General features: G+C 37.5%; 1 long non-coding RNA gene across 1 annotated transcript; it reads left to right on the top strand.

Moving 5' to 3' along the window:
- The first annotated feature begins 401 nt into the window (after positions 1-401).
- On the top strand, positions 402-958 carry LOC114307054 (uncharacterized). Its single transcript, XR_003644919.2, has 3 exons — positions 402-471; positions 561-620; positions 868-958. It is a non-coding gene; the product is annotated as an uncharacterized LOC114307054 (long non-coding RNA).
- The last annotated feature ends 13,736 nt before the right edge of the window (positions 959-14,694 follow it).

Below are 14,694 nucleotides of genomic sequence, written 5' to 3'. Positions count from 1 at the left end.
CCCGTCGGAGTGCTAATTCTGACACCCCCGACCGGAGTGTTTATTCCTTTTCAGGTGACTAGCTGAGGATCACGACCGTCCCCCAGGATCAAAAGAGTATTTCCAAACTACTTCTCCACAATTGTCATAATGAAGGAGCCTGTTGCATTGCATGTGCTGTGGATGTACCGTGTGCATTAAAATTTGTTGGCCAGACATAGCCTTGCCAAGTGTAAGTGTTTCTATATCACTATCAGTCTATTTGCAGCCTTATGTCATTAGCAAATTGTGGCAGGATACGTGATGATATTGAGGAGGATGCCTTCCGAGGTCTATGTTTCATGGTATGCCTATACTTTCTTCATCTTCCAATTAAACTGAGATTAGAAATGTAATCCTAGTTTGGTGTGCAATTGTTTGCAGGTTAGAGCAAACCCATCAGGGGCTTTGAGTTCACTTGTTTTCATGTGCAAAGCTATTGCAAGTTGGCATGTAAGAATGGCATTCCTGAATTAATTTTTTTGAGTAGAAAATAAAAACAAAAAAATATGATTTTTTGTATTTTCTTTATTTTAATACAGGAAATAAGGAGCGAAGAACTACACAATGAAGTTTACCAGGTGTTGCATGGTTATAAACAGGTCAGTGGTGTTTAGGTTCTCTATCATGCTACTTTGATTTCTATTTAAATATTTTTTTGGAACTTTATGCCTAATTTTTTTTTTCTTTCATCGGGGTTGTATAACTCTCGAAATAGAATCAGAAAACCAATGGTTGCATTGCATGGTGAATGATGTACTTGTTTTTATTTGCAGTTACAAAATTAGAAATTGGACATAGATAACAAATAACTGATGTAATAAATGTATAAAATAATAAGCTTTACAGATGCTTAGGGATGGTGCATAGGACCAGTGCATGTCTGCTTTGGAGCCCCCAGTGAAAGACAAGTTGCCAAAGTATCAAGTATGAATATTTTCCTCATAATAGAGTTGTCTTCCGCACTGGTGCCCTGTCTTCGCCATGCTGCCAGAGTTGTGTACCTGCTTGTGTTGACATTTTGTGCGTTGTTTAATTTTGAGCGAGAAGACCAAACGGCTTGGTGATGTTTTTCCTAGCACAGGCCGAATTATTCCCTAGTTTTCATTGAAGCTTGAAGCTAATTTATTGTAATCTTCAAGGCTGCCCATGGATTGACTGTCACAACGACATTTGGTTTGGATTGCAGGTCGAAACTGATGATTGCAACTTAGATATGGTGTACAGGGTTGTGATTTTTCAAGCATTTTCCGTGAGTTTTTTTTTCCCTTATCCAGGTTTTGAATTTCAAAAGAGTTTACTACATGTCATTCAAGATCTAGATTTATATTTTTCCCAACTTGGTCAGAGTCTTGTATACACCTTATTGGCAAATAGATTCCAGTTTGTGATTTCCATAGATTTTGCTGAAGAGGTCAAAATGTTGATTATTATAATTTTTTTTTTCTTCATATTTCACATTTGGGCATAGGGATCGTTATTGCCATTTGGAGGTGGAGCGGAATTATTGTTATCACTGAAATCTCATTTGGCTATAATATTCGAGCAAAAGTGAATCAGTATCACTGAAATCTCATTTTGCTATAATATTTTTTGGCTTTCCTAGGTGTATCATTGTATTGTTTGCTGTCTTTCTTATTTATTTATTTATTTATTATTATTATTATTTTGCTAATTTACATATCAATGCACATTTATTCTTGTACTGATTTAGAGGGTGACTGGACACTGTACAGAAATGAAACTCCTTTGTTTTATTTTTATTTTTTTGTTACATTTTAAATGAAATCTATATCTGTTTCATTTTAAAACTGCTGAATGTTTGATTTTAATTTATTTTTTACAGTATTTTGGAGTGATGCTTTTGTCTAATATAAGCATATTTACGCATGTCACTCACATTATATATATACACGTTAAAACATAAGCTCGTAATGTGTAATATCATATTTTGTTATGTAATGCAGAAAGTGAGGACATTTCAAGATCCTTCGAGACATGACCCATAGGAGCGTGCTAAATTGCTAACTCAAGTTGCCAGTTTCTTAAGAAACAAGGTTTCAACGAACAATTTAGGAGAGGGGCATCCCTAGATTGCCTTTTTGGTAAGTCTATCTTGCTTTATCTTTTCATTTTTCTCATGTTGGTTAGTATATATTGATTAAAACACAACTGTTTAAGAAAGTTACACTTGCAACATTGTTAAGTTGCTATTACAAACTTTGAAACATTGAAAATGATCATAACATACTAAAATGCTTAGTTTTATATTGTTTATGTCGATCTATCTTAGTTCAAATTTTGTGAAATTGAAAACCCATTAAAAACAATCAACCCATATCAGTATTCTCATTTCTTTCTAAGCAAAGTTGGAGAAACAGTGAGTGAGATAGTAAAGTTGTATCAAAGGGACATCCACTGGTAGATAGTGAAATTTGTGGAGATAACTGAAGTTAGTAAAACAAAGATCCAAGTTTCATTGAACCATTCTATATGACAATAAAACTCATCACGTTGCTTGACTGTTTTCAATATTAGCAGGTTCATAGTTGTTCATATAACTTGCAAGAGCTTGCCCCCAATTAGATTAGTTGTTGTTTGTGATTTAGTACAGATAAAAGTCAAGTTTCAGTAGAAAATGCATTTTTGCTAAATTGGTAATTGATAATATATTAATGTTTTCCTTTTTTATTTTCTTTGCAAACTGATTTTTGATGACATTTGGAAGCATACTTGCAAATCAAGATCAAGTGTTAATTTTTTTTTTGTGGATTGATAATTAGTTCTACTTGTAACTCAAGATCAAGTGTTTTTTTTTTTTTTTTTTGTGTGTGTGGATTAATACTTAGTTCATTTTGGGCTTTCCGTATCCCATTAACCGATCGGGGGGAATTAGCCACAAGTCATCCGCTGGAAAGAATCAAAATGTAAATCTTGATTGATCTCCTCCAGTTGATCATGGCTTCGAATTTAAAAATTGTAATATTGGGCCTGATCCTCCTGCTTGTCATATTCCTTGAAACTGCTTGTTATGTTTTTTTTAGAGAGCGAAGGAATGAGCTTAACCATACTGAACGATGCATTTTGTTTTCTCTGCTTTCTGAGAACATGGATTCTGTAACATGAGTAACTTTTAAACAAAATCTATTGTATTTCACTTATAGTTTATTCCATTCTTTTGATTGTATAGAATTTGATTTTAGCCTCAGCTATTAGGGATAAGAACTTGGAGGAATGCCAAATTCTTGTAACATGGGTGCTTTTTTATTTTATTTTAAATGATCATTTTGATTCATTGATCTTAACTTGTGTTTTTGTTTGTTTTTGTACTAATAGGTTATCAAGCAAGTTGAAGTTGAGTATGTACCAGAAAAGGCTGAATTTGATGGTCATTTGGATGAGGAGTTTAGGAAGGTCTTTGAGAAATTCAATTTTAAGGAAATTGTGGGGTCTGAGGTAATTGGAATTTTGCCCAAATATTAAGTATCTTTTGTTTGCTATATATTTTTTCCTATAAGTTTTTCTCATTTCTTCCATTGTATTTATTCAAGAGAACGATAAAAAGGATGAGACTGCCGTAGATTCTGCCTCAAAGAAGGTTGACTCAGATTCTGAAGAGAAAGAGTAGGATACCCATCAAAAAGAGAAAGGTGTCTCTAATAAAAAGAAAAAGGTTTGATTTTCAGTATCCTGTTTTTTGATTGTTGTCATTATGTCTACCTTGAACATATGGGCTAAATTTTTTGCACATGTTCTTTCAGCTGATATGTTAGTTTGGATCAGCTGCCAAGCAAGTTGATATGTTAAATCATTAAAGAAGGTGAAAGGCTTCAAGTTTTGTGTCATGTTGGACTTCAAAAAGGATATAGCTTTTGAGAAGACATGTTTACTAAATTCAATTTGACTTGAATATGTCCTGTGCTGCACTACGGTTACATATTTTCATCTTTATTTTAAATGGAATTCAATTATTGCTTGATGATTTAGTGAAGTTACAAGAAAGGAAATTTGTTAATATTTGTTTCTAAGCTTTTTCTTTTTTAAATGTTATTGTTCCTTAATTGTGGTTGGGTTGAATGAATTTTGTTCGATATTGGATTGAATGTTTATAAACAAAAATTGATTGTTCTAAAAAAAAAAGAAAAAAAAGAGAGATTTGGCGACTAAAAAATTGGTCGGCAAATTCTACACTTTTGCGACTAAAATCATTGGTTAGCAATTCCTTACCTTTTGGCAACTAATTTGTTAGTTGGCGATTCCTTGACTTTTGGCGACTAATCTATTTGGTCGTGGAATGTGACAATTGGCGACTAAGATATTTGGTCGGGAAAATGTCACTTTTCGCGACCAAAGTGTTTTACCGACAAAATGGATTAGTCGCAGTAATGATATATTTAGCGACCAAAAATTTAGTCGGCAAATCCAACTTTTCCCGACCAACAAAAATTTTGGTCACGAATTACTTTTGCCGACCCTCAATTGGCGACCAAAGTAGCGACTAAAAAAATTGGTCACGGATAACTTTTGCCTACTAAAAATGGGCTTTTAGTGGCCAATTTTTTGGTCGGCAAAGGTGTTATTTCTTGTAGTGTTTTCATTTTATTTCTTTAAATTAAAAATTGATAAAATGTATCCCTTTCATTTTTTTAAAATTTTCAATCTAACTCTTATGTTTCTATTATGTTAACAAAATAGACACAAAAAAAAAAAAAAAAAAGTAGATGTAATGTGTACATGTCATATTTATGATGAAAATATTCTTTAAAGATCTATCATAAATATAACATGTCATTACATTCACATTTTCTGTTTGTTTTTGTTAACAAAATTAAAATATAAGGGTTAGATAGAAAATTTTTAAATAATGAAGGAGATATACTGTATCAATTTTTAATTTGAGGGGTGAACACTACTACAAAATCATAAATAGATCACACTTTTTATGTGTGATGTATGTTATTTAATCACACGTTTCAAATATTGAAAAGAGTAAGACAAAAGTTGCTAATATCATTGAAAAGAGACAGAAAATATATCAATGACTTAACAATTGAGATGCAAACATGTGGAAAAAAATGTTTCAAACCAGGCATAACTAATCTCAAATTCCCAAGCATTCCATCCTCCATCCCTATAATCAATCATCAATCAAATTAATAAACGGAAAACTTACTAACCCACAACCAATTACACTATTTATTCTTGAACCTAATAAACAAAAAACATACCAACCCACAACCAATTACACTCTTTATACCTAAACCTGAATATAGAAGTCAAAGCCTAAAAACTCTAGGATAAAACCCAATATAAACCCAGCTTATCACCAACTTGAATGCATCATCCCATGGAATTTTTACCATAAAGCTTCTTATAAGAATAATTCACAAACTGTATTTAGGGTTTAGGAAAAATTTGGATAATAATTATCAGGGACAAGAGTGACCAGAATCGAACAGAACATATTAGAGTGAGTAATCTTCCACGAAAAATCCAAAAACCATATTTCAAAAAGAAAATCTCAAAGTCCTGCATCATCTAACCAAAAAATCCAATATCCTAAATCAAAATTTACAAACCAATCTAGCACAACTCGAATATTTCGAAGAATTTCACAGGAAAAGTAATCCATACCAACTTGAATTCATATTCCAAATTATGATATCTTTGATGATCCTTCAAAATCAGTCTGAAATTGCATCTACACAATGAATCACCATCCATGATCAGAATGAGATATAATTTTGCATACCTTCGGCAAATTGCTAACAAAATTTTCATAGGAGAGTAGATGACAGTACATCTCATCTGCCTAATAAAGCTAGGAGAAAAGAGAAGGAAGTACGGGTAGGGGGTGTGGGGTAAAAACACCACCAAAAAACCCAAAAAAAGAAATAACAAGATAAAAAATAAAATCAACAATGAAAGTGAATTAGCATATACGGCTACTAGTTTATCAACACGTACGGCTACATGTTCTATGTCCTTCAAAGACAACCAACTAGAAGTAAAAAAAATGTGAACAAAATGAAAAATAAACAAGATATGCGCAGGATTGCAAAAGAGGAGGAATGGGGGTGTTAATTTTGAGATACAAACATAGGAGGAGAAGACGTGCAAACCAGACATAACTAATTCAAAATTTACAGGCATTTCTGTCCTCCATCCGTACATCAAATTTGTCAGGCAATAATACAAATTTGTGAATCCTAAACACTAAAAAAACCAGAATTGATTTTGAATGTCAGGACATAACCAAATGATAGCTAAAAAATTTGTGAAAAGTGGAAACTTAACCTAACCTGAAGAATTCCTCTATGTCAATTTTTTGATCAAAAAAGCACCATTTGTTTAGATACCTAACCTGCACCATAAAATCAATGAAAATATAGGAATTAATCAATACCATAGATATATGCTTCAATTAAATCAAAAGAATGAAAACAACAAAAGCAAAATAAAAATATTGTCAACAAAGAAAAATAAAAATAAAAAATCGAACACCCTTTTAACGCAAAAATAAATAAATAAATAAATAAATAAATAAATAAACACTAACTAAAATAATGTGCGATGGCTGAAAAAAGGCAAAAACCTTAATTGGTAATTAGTAATTTTTGTTAAATCCCTATGTGTTAAAGTCTTTATTAGTTGGTTGGTCATTCAAAATCGAAAGTGTGGGGACATATTTTTGGGTAGTCCACGTGGCCGAGGTTGTTAGCCGAGGTACCACGTGGGCGAACCATGATGTAGAGATATGGTGCAATAATACCAGAATCTGAGATATTTGGATAGAGGACTAGAGTCCTAGATGACATCAAACTACCTATTTGGATAAAGATGGGACTCTTGAGAAAGTTCATCTTAATCTGAATAGTGTAAGTTGTGATAGATGTTATCCTTGTAAAGGATAAAGTCCCTTGAAGTAAGACTTCTAGGGGAAGTTGGACACTGACCACTATAAAAGTGAGGCACCCCCATGGGTCTAAGGTATGCTTCTTGTATTTTGAATAGTGAGTTAAGCACTTTTGTTATCTTTATAACTGACTTGATAGTCGGAGTACCCCTAGGTGGACAAACCACCGTCGAAATCTTATCTTTTTATGATAGGTTGTTCGGGCTTAATCTATTCTGCCGGTGTTCTCTGGCTGATTACCTGTTTGGCAGTGTGGTTGCAAATTGACACACACAATTTGGCGCCGTCTATGGGAACTTGGTAAGGATAGATGGCCAACAACGAACAGAAAGTGAGGATTGGGGACGACATCCACAGTAAGGAGGAGGGGCATGTAGATCCTAACACTGAAGGAAGGGACCATAATGAAAAAGTGCAAGAAGTGAATCCTGAGGCGAATAATGTCACCAAAGGCCGGAAAAGGAACAAGAAGAGTAGCCGAGATGAGTACTACTGTTAAAGGGACCTTTAGGTATGAAGGGACAGATGCCGAAGAAAAGACGAGGAAACTGAAAAACATGGCAAATAGGTTAACAGATCTAGAGACAGTGATCAACCTCATGATGCAGAACAACATGATGCAACCGAACATCCCCATTACAAGACATCTCGGCACCAACAACCAAAACTGGTGCCCAGAAGACAAGATCTCGGCTTAGATGATTAGGTCCGAGAAGACAAGAGCTCAGCCGAAGTGAGCAGATCCTAGATTCCAGATCCCGGATCCCAGATCTTAGAAGACACGATCTCGGCCTAGATGATTAGGTCTGAGAAGACAAGAGCTTAGATCCCGGATTCCAGATCTCGGATCCCAGATCCTAGAAGACACGATCTCGGCCTAGATGATTAGGTTCGAGAAGACAAGAGCTCAGATCCCGGATCCCAGATCCTAGAAGACATTATCTCGACCCAGGTGATTAGGCCCGAGAAGACAAGAGCTCAGATCCCGGATTCTAGATCCTGGATCCCAGATCCCGAATTCCAGATCCCGGATCCCAGATCCTAGAAGACATTATCTCGGCCTAGATGATTAGGTCCAAGAAGACAAGAGCTCAGCCCAAGTGAGCAAATCTTAGATTCCAGATCCCGAATCCTAGATCCTAGCAGACAAGATCTCGGCTTATATGATTAGGTCCGAGAAGAGAAGAGCTCAGTCTGAGTGAGCAGATCCAAGATTCCAGAAGACAAGATCTCGGCCTAGGTGATTAGGTCCGAGAAGACGAAAGCTCAGCCTGAGTGAGCAAATCCCAGATTCCAGAAGAAACGATCTCAGCCTAGATGATTAGGTCCGAGAAGAGAAGAGCTCAGCCTGAGTGAGTAGATCTAAGATTCCAGAAGACAAGATCTCAGCCTAAATGATTAAGTTCGAGAAGCGAAAAGCTCAGCCTAAGTAAGCAGATCTCAGATCCTTGAAGATAAAAAGGAAGCACACAAGTTCAGATTGAAGTCGCCAGGTTAAAGACTTTTTATATAAGGTCCACAAAGGATATGTAGAAGCCATGTAGGGTGTAAATCCCTTGCCCATAGAGCAATATCGCAAGGATTCTTTTGGCCTTACGTGCAAAAGGAAGCTGAAGCCTATGTAAAAAAGCGTGAAAATGTTGTTGAAATCCACCTGCAACGTGCGAGAGAACAGCAATTCGGCTAGGGGCATACCAGCAACAACTTGCTAGGGCTTACAACAAGAAGGTCAGCCCAAGAGAATTCAAGGTTAGGGACCTCATCCTGAGAAAGGTTGTCGGCAATAAGAAGGATTATAGGAAGGCCAAACTTGGCCCAAATAGAATCATCTCGGTTACCGGCAATGGGGTATATCGGCTAAAGTAATAATAAAGTGCTAGTTTGATTTTTGTGAATTTGAAATCTGTGCGATAGGACCGAGCAGTCCTATGACGATGTTTCGGAATGAAAATGACGAATAACTTAGACTTATTATATAGTAGAGTTGAATTATACTTGCATATAATAGAGTTAAACTAAGTTGGCGATGTTTCTGAATGAAACATGAAGAGTAACTTAGACTTATTATATAGTAGAGTTGAATTATACTTGCACATAATAGAGTTAAACTAAGTTGGCGATGTTTCTGAATGAAACATGATGAGTAACTTAGACTTATTATATGGCAGAGTTGAATTATACTTGCATATAATAGAGTTGAACTAAGTTGGCGATGTTTCTGAATGAAACATCTAAATGAAACATGACGAGTAACTTAGACTTATTATATGGCAGAGTTGAATTATACTTGCATATAATAGAGTTGAACTAAGTTGGCGATGTTTCTGAATTATACATATTGAGAAAACTTAGACTTATTATATGGCAGAGTTGAATTATACTTGCATATAATAGAGTTGAACTAAGTTGGCGATGTTTCTAAATGAAACATGACGAGAAACTTAGACTTATTGTATGGCAGAGTTGAATTATACTTGCATATAATAGAGTTGAACTATGTTGGTGATGTTTCTGAATGAAACATGACGAGAAACTTAGACTTATTAAATGGCAGAGTGGAATTATACTTGCATATAATAGAATTGAACTAAGTTGAATTCACCTAGACTTGCCATGTCGGCAGAGTTAAACTCAGAATGGAACTAAGTTTGCTTTAGAGAAACCAAGGTTGAACACCTCGGCTAGTCTTTGTTTGAATCAGACTTCGGCGAAATTGAAGATGCATGATTAACGTGAACATAAGTGACATTTGGGTTCACATCAGGGGGCAGGAAACAGGAATAAGGAATAAGCTTAACACTTGTTGAAATTTTCTACAAGTTGGAGTCAGCCGAGGTATCCAGATGAGGGGACACTCGAGTTGTTGGTTACCCGAGATCACCAACTAGTTCGTCAAACCATGAAATATTAGAAGGCAATAAGTACAAGTAAGGAAACAATACTTGTTGAATGTTGTTTAAAGAAATTTTATAAAATGCCCGTTAGCTGAGATCACAGTAAAAGGTGAACTCCGAGGTAAGTTGGTCCGAGGTGGCCAACTAAGGGTGTACTCGAGATGAAGTGGATCCGAGGTGGTACGTGTCAGATGTGTTCTAACCCGAAGTGATTACACAGTTAAAGTATACTTGGGAGAAGTACAAAAATATTCTAAGTATGGAATCATACAAGACAGTAAAGACAGAGACAAGCATTGAACACTTAGTCAAAAAGAAGACTTGCATTCAAAAAGACAACTTATTCTGATACAAAAGAAGGCACCTCGACCCAAAGCAAAGTAAGATATCAAGATGGGAATCTGACTCCACCCTCAAATGATAGATACTACAAGGAAGGGCATTTATGTCTCTCCAGGCATCATGGAATCGACCTCTCCAGCCATCCTTAGATGAATGTCGGCTGGAATGAAGAATTCTTGACGGAAGTATTCTAGTTTATTGGAGAAGTTTACCCTCCATTTGAACATCCCCATGACCTCGGCTAGGGTGGATTTGGCAAGGAAAGTTGGACTATGTGGGTTAAAGACCTCGGCGAAACCCTAAGGACTGCTGGGTTATCAATTTTAGGGTTCTGAGGAAGGTTTAGGGGCAAAATTTGTTTTAGTTTTCCTAAGTGTGGATTCTAGCAAATCCCAAACCTACGCCAATGCAAATGCACAGGATTCAGAGGCAATAATCTACTAACAAGCAATAACAGATAGCAGAAACAGGTCTCAAAAACATGAAACAGTGATCAAAGACTCAAGAACACGAGAAAAATAGAGCATTGATAGATTCAGGGAATGAACAAAATTGATAGAATTCGATGACAGTGTGCTAGAAGATATGTGTCAAATACAGAAAAAATGTGAAGATGGGCTCAAGAACATGAAAGACAAAATATGAGTCAAAGCAAGCGAAGGCATGTAGAACAATGGGATTCGAATATGAATACAAGATGGCAATGTAGATGCAGATACAGATACCGTGTGTGACGTGTAACAATCCACAAAAGGAATATTTTTGAAAACAGTGGAGAACTGAAGTTAAAATAAAAGAAATCAAGGACTTACAAAGTGAAGCCGAGAAAGTAAATGTCGGAAAGGGATTCGTCGGAGTCAAACAACATTATGATTGGAACAGAATTGTTGAGTGCACGCCAGAAGTGGTGACCAGAGTCGTAATAGGAATGAATGCTTCAAGAACAGCGACGATGGTTTGCAGAGGCCAAGAGAAAGAGAGTCTAAAGGCACAAGTAAACACCAAATGAGAAAATGAAAAGGTTTTGCTAGAATTGGAAAAAGATGGCAAAAAGTTATGATTTCGATTCTCGACGTGCCCGTGTTGACATCAAGCGACGGGGGGCAAAACTGACGCGACATAATGGAGACGTGATTGGTATGCTCCAATCTGATGATGATCTTGATTGAGAAGTGCGATCTTAGTTGAGGTATTGATCTCGGTTGAGGTGTTGAAATTGGATGAGGGCAGAACTTGTTTATTTTTGGTTTCTGATGAGATGATACTAGGATCTTGATGTTCTTGAACTAGCAAGTCATGATCACTGCTAGTAATGTGATCTCTATTGAGATGTTGGACCTGGATGAGATAGAACATGATAGTTCTTGATTCTTGACACATATGAGTCCTTATTTCTTGGTGACGACAAGTCACGATCTCGGTCGGAGGAGTACATGTATAGGTTCCATCACCTCAGTTTGCCGAGGTAATAGAACCTAGGGGGCAGTTGTGGGGACATATTTTTGGGTAGTCCACGTGGCCGAGGTTGTTAGCTGAAGTACCACGTGGGTGGACCATGATGCCGAGATATGGTGCAATAATACCAGAATCTGGGATATTTGGGTAGAGGACTAGAATCCTAGATGACATCAAATTACCTATTTGGATAGAGATAGGACTCTTGAAAAAGTTCATCTTAATCTGAATAGTGTGAGTTGTGATAGATGTTATCCTTGTAAAGGATAGAGTCCCTTGAAGTAAGACTTCTAGGGGAAGTTGGACGCTGACCACTATAAAAGTGAGGCACCCCCATAGGTCTAAGGTACGTTTCTTGTATTCTGAATAGTTAGTTAAGCACTTTTGCTATCTTTGAGAGATAACTGACTTGATCGTCGGAGTACCCCCGGGTGGACGAACCACCGCCGGAATCTTATCTTTTTGTGACAGGTTGTTCGGGCTTAATCTATTATGCCAGTGTTCTCCAGCTGAGTACCTGTTTGGCAGTGTGGTCAAAAATTGACACACACAGAAAGTGCTTTGGGTTTTCCTTCATCTATTAAAGATTTTAACTATGTAATCCATTGATTCAATCATGGCAGTGGTAGCTTTTTGGACTAATGATCTTTGGGACATTGGGTTTTACTTTGTAATTGATATGCTTGCATTCATGGCATTAGAGTATTGAAGCTTAGAAGAAGAAGTAGCTCCATGATCAAAGGAGGAAGACGAAGACAAAGCACAAACCTACAATCCTAAATAAAGGAAATAAATAAATAAATAAATAAAATCAAAACCCCCATTTTATGAAAAAATAAAAAAAAATCATAATGTGTAGTACATGGAAACAAAGAAGAAACCCTAAGTTTGTTAGGCAAACTCCCACAATACCTCTGCTCATGATCAAAGAAGAAAGACGAAGACGAAAGCACAACTACCACACAAAACAAGTAACATAAAAAATAAAAAAAATAAAAATAAAAATAAAAAAATTGCTCACAAAGAAAAAAAATTAAGGGAAACAAAAATCAAAACTCCTTCTTTATGTATCAAAAATAAATAAATAGTGACAATACCTGAAAAGTAAACAGAAACCCTAATTTTGTTATTGTGGAGAAGTGGTTTGGAAATACTCTTCGGATCCTGGGAGACGCTAGTGATCCTTAGCTAGTCACCTGAAAAGATACAAACACTCCAGTCGGGGGTGCCGGAATTAGCACTCCGAAGGACAAGTTAGTTCAAACACTCAAGATAGCTTCTTTACTAAGTTTTGTGAAGTGATTCTTACATACCTTTCTACAACCGTTGTTCCTGTATTTATACCTGTTCTTTTTGATCCTCGGGGCCGGGGCCAGGGCCTACTTTTTAATCATTGTCCTTTCTTTTATTCGGCCCTAAGGACTTACACTTATTCGGCACATATATTTTATTCGGCTCCCCACTCTCGTAGGATATAGCCGGTTAATATCAGTCTTCCAATGGTATGCACCATCTGATTTTTCCATGTATTCGGCCCCCACAATTGCCCCCCAAACTCCCCATTGACGGAAGTTAATCGGCGTGTTTGGTCTTGAATTGGAAAGGTTAAAATAGGTCAGGCGGCTTCGCGTACCCCAATATAGATGTCAGGATGCGCACACCTTTTCGTTCATCATTACGCTTTCCCGCCTCAATCATGTGTCTCGCATTTATTGTGATTTGAAATTTAAGTCCTTTCGAATGCACAGTTCATCGAGTATTCAAGACTCTTGGACCACCAGCAGATATCCCTTCTCTGACTCGCATTCTCTGCAACTTTTCTCCGTCTACCCTCGTCTCCCTTGCTCCTCGTAAGTCTTCTTCTCTTTTCTTTGCAATCTTACTTTTTGTTTGTTATTTTCATTTTGGTGAACCCTTTATTCCCCGTGAAAATGGCCAAACACTTGAAAGACCTCCTTTCTGAGGGTCGTGTCTCCGGATTCCGGCGACACTTTTCCATCCCCGACGATGTTCATCTATCTCTAGTGACGGACAACACTCTGGATATGGAGAGAGAGGATCAAAATTCAATCGTCTTTCCTCTCCTATCCATTGCAGAGGGCGGGGTCCGTTTTTTCCTACATCCATTCCTTAGGGTCGTCCTCCGCTATTGGGGTCTGATTCCTTCTCAGCCCAACATGAACCTTTTTTGAATCGTAATGGGGATCGTAGAGTTGAACCGGCGCCTCAGGATCGATCTTGGGATTCCGGCCATTCGGCACTGCTATGCTTTAGCCAAATCTTCCAGTCGGCTTGGGTGGTACTTTCTTAGGGCCAAGGATACTGACCATCATTTGGTAACCATGCTCGCCAGTTTTGGCAAGCGTGTGGATGACGTAATGGTCAATATCCGAGGGAACTGGGAATTTGGCGAAGGCGAGGATCGCCTAGACCCTATTCCCAGACGGAGGGGTGAACCAGGTTGCTGTGTGTCTCCTTGTGTTTACTGAACTTTTCTTTTACTCGACTTTCCCCTGGTGTCTAACCCTTTGCCTTTGTAGGCAGTAATTCGAAGAAGATTCTGGTTTCTACCAACGATGCGGTCCTTGCACAGGTTGCGACTGCACTCGGATACTTCGGCCGTCTAAACTTACTGAAGCAAGGGAGAGCGGCCCACATACTTCTTCGATACGAGCCTATTTACACTACTTTTTCGGCCGCTGACAATATTCCAGTTCCATCCGGCGATCGACAGCTTGCGGCTCTTATCTTCCCTAGCTTCAAGAGTCTCAGACAAATTGGTCTCGAAGCCTCTGACTCGGGGCAAGATGTCGAGTCGGTGCTAGAGGTAGTCGCTGAACCAAACAGAGAGTTCGCTGAGGAGGCTGAAGAGGTTGACGAAGCCCTAAACTCGGCGTTTGAGGCAGCCAGATGTAGTCAGCCTACCTCGCCGTCCACTTCGGGTCGGGCAGAGTTTTCTTTTGGAGATATTTTTGGAGGTTTGGGATACTTACCCGGCGATTTTTTTGAAGGTATGGCTGGGGAAAGCCTCACGCAGATGGCTCAAAAGAAAAATGCCGAGCATATGGC

The sequence above is a fragment of the Camellia sinensis genome, chromosome 1 (genome assembly GCF_055761805.1).
Source record: "Camellia sinensis isolate YWXY chromosome 1, ASM5576180v1, whole genome shotgun sequence".
NCBI classification, from domain to species: Eukaryota; Viridiplantae; Streptophyta; class Magnoliopsida; order Ericales; family Theaceae; genus Camellia; species Camellia sinensis.
This window is presented reverse-complemented; position numbering and strand designations above follow the sequence as displayed.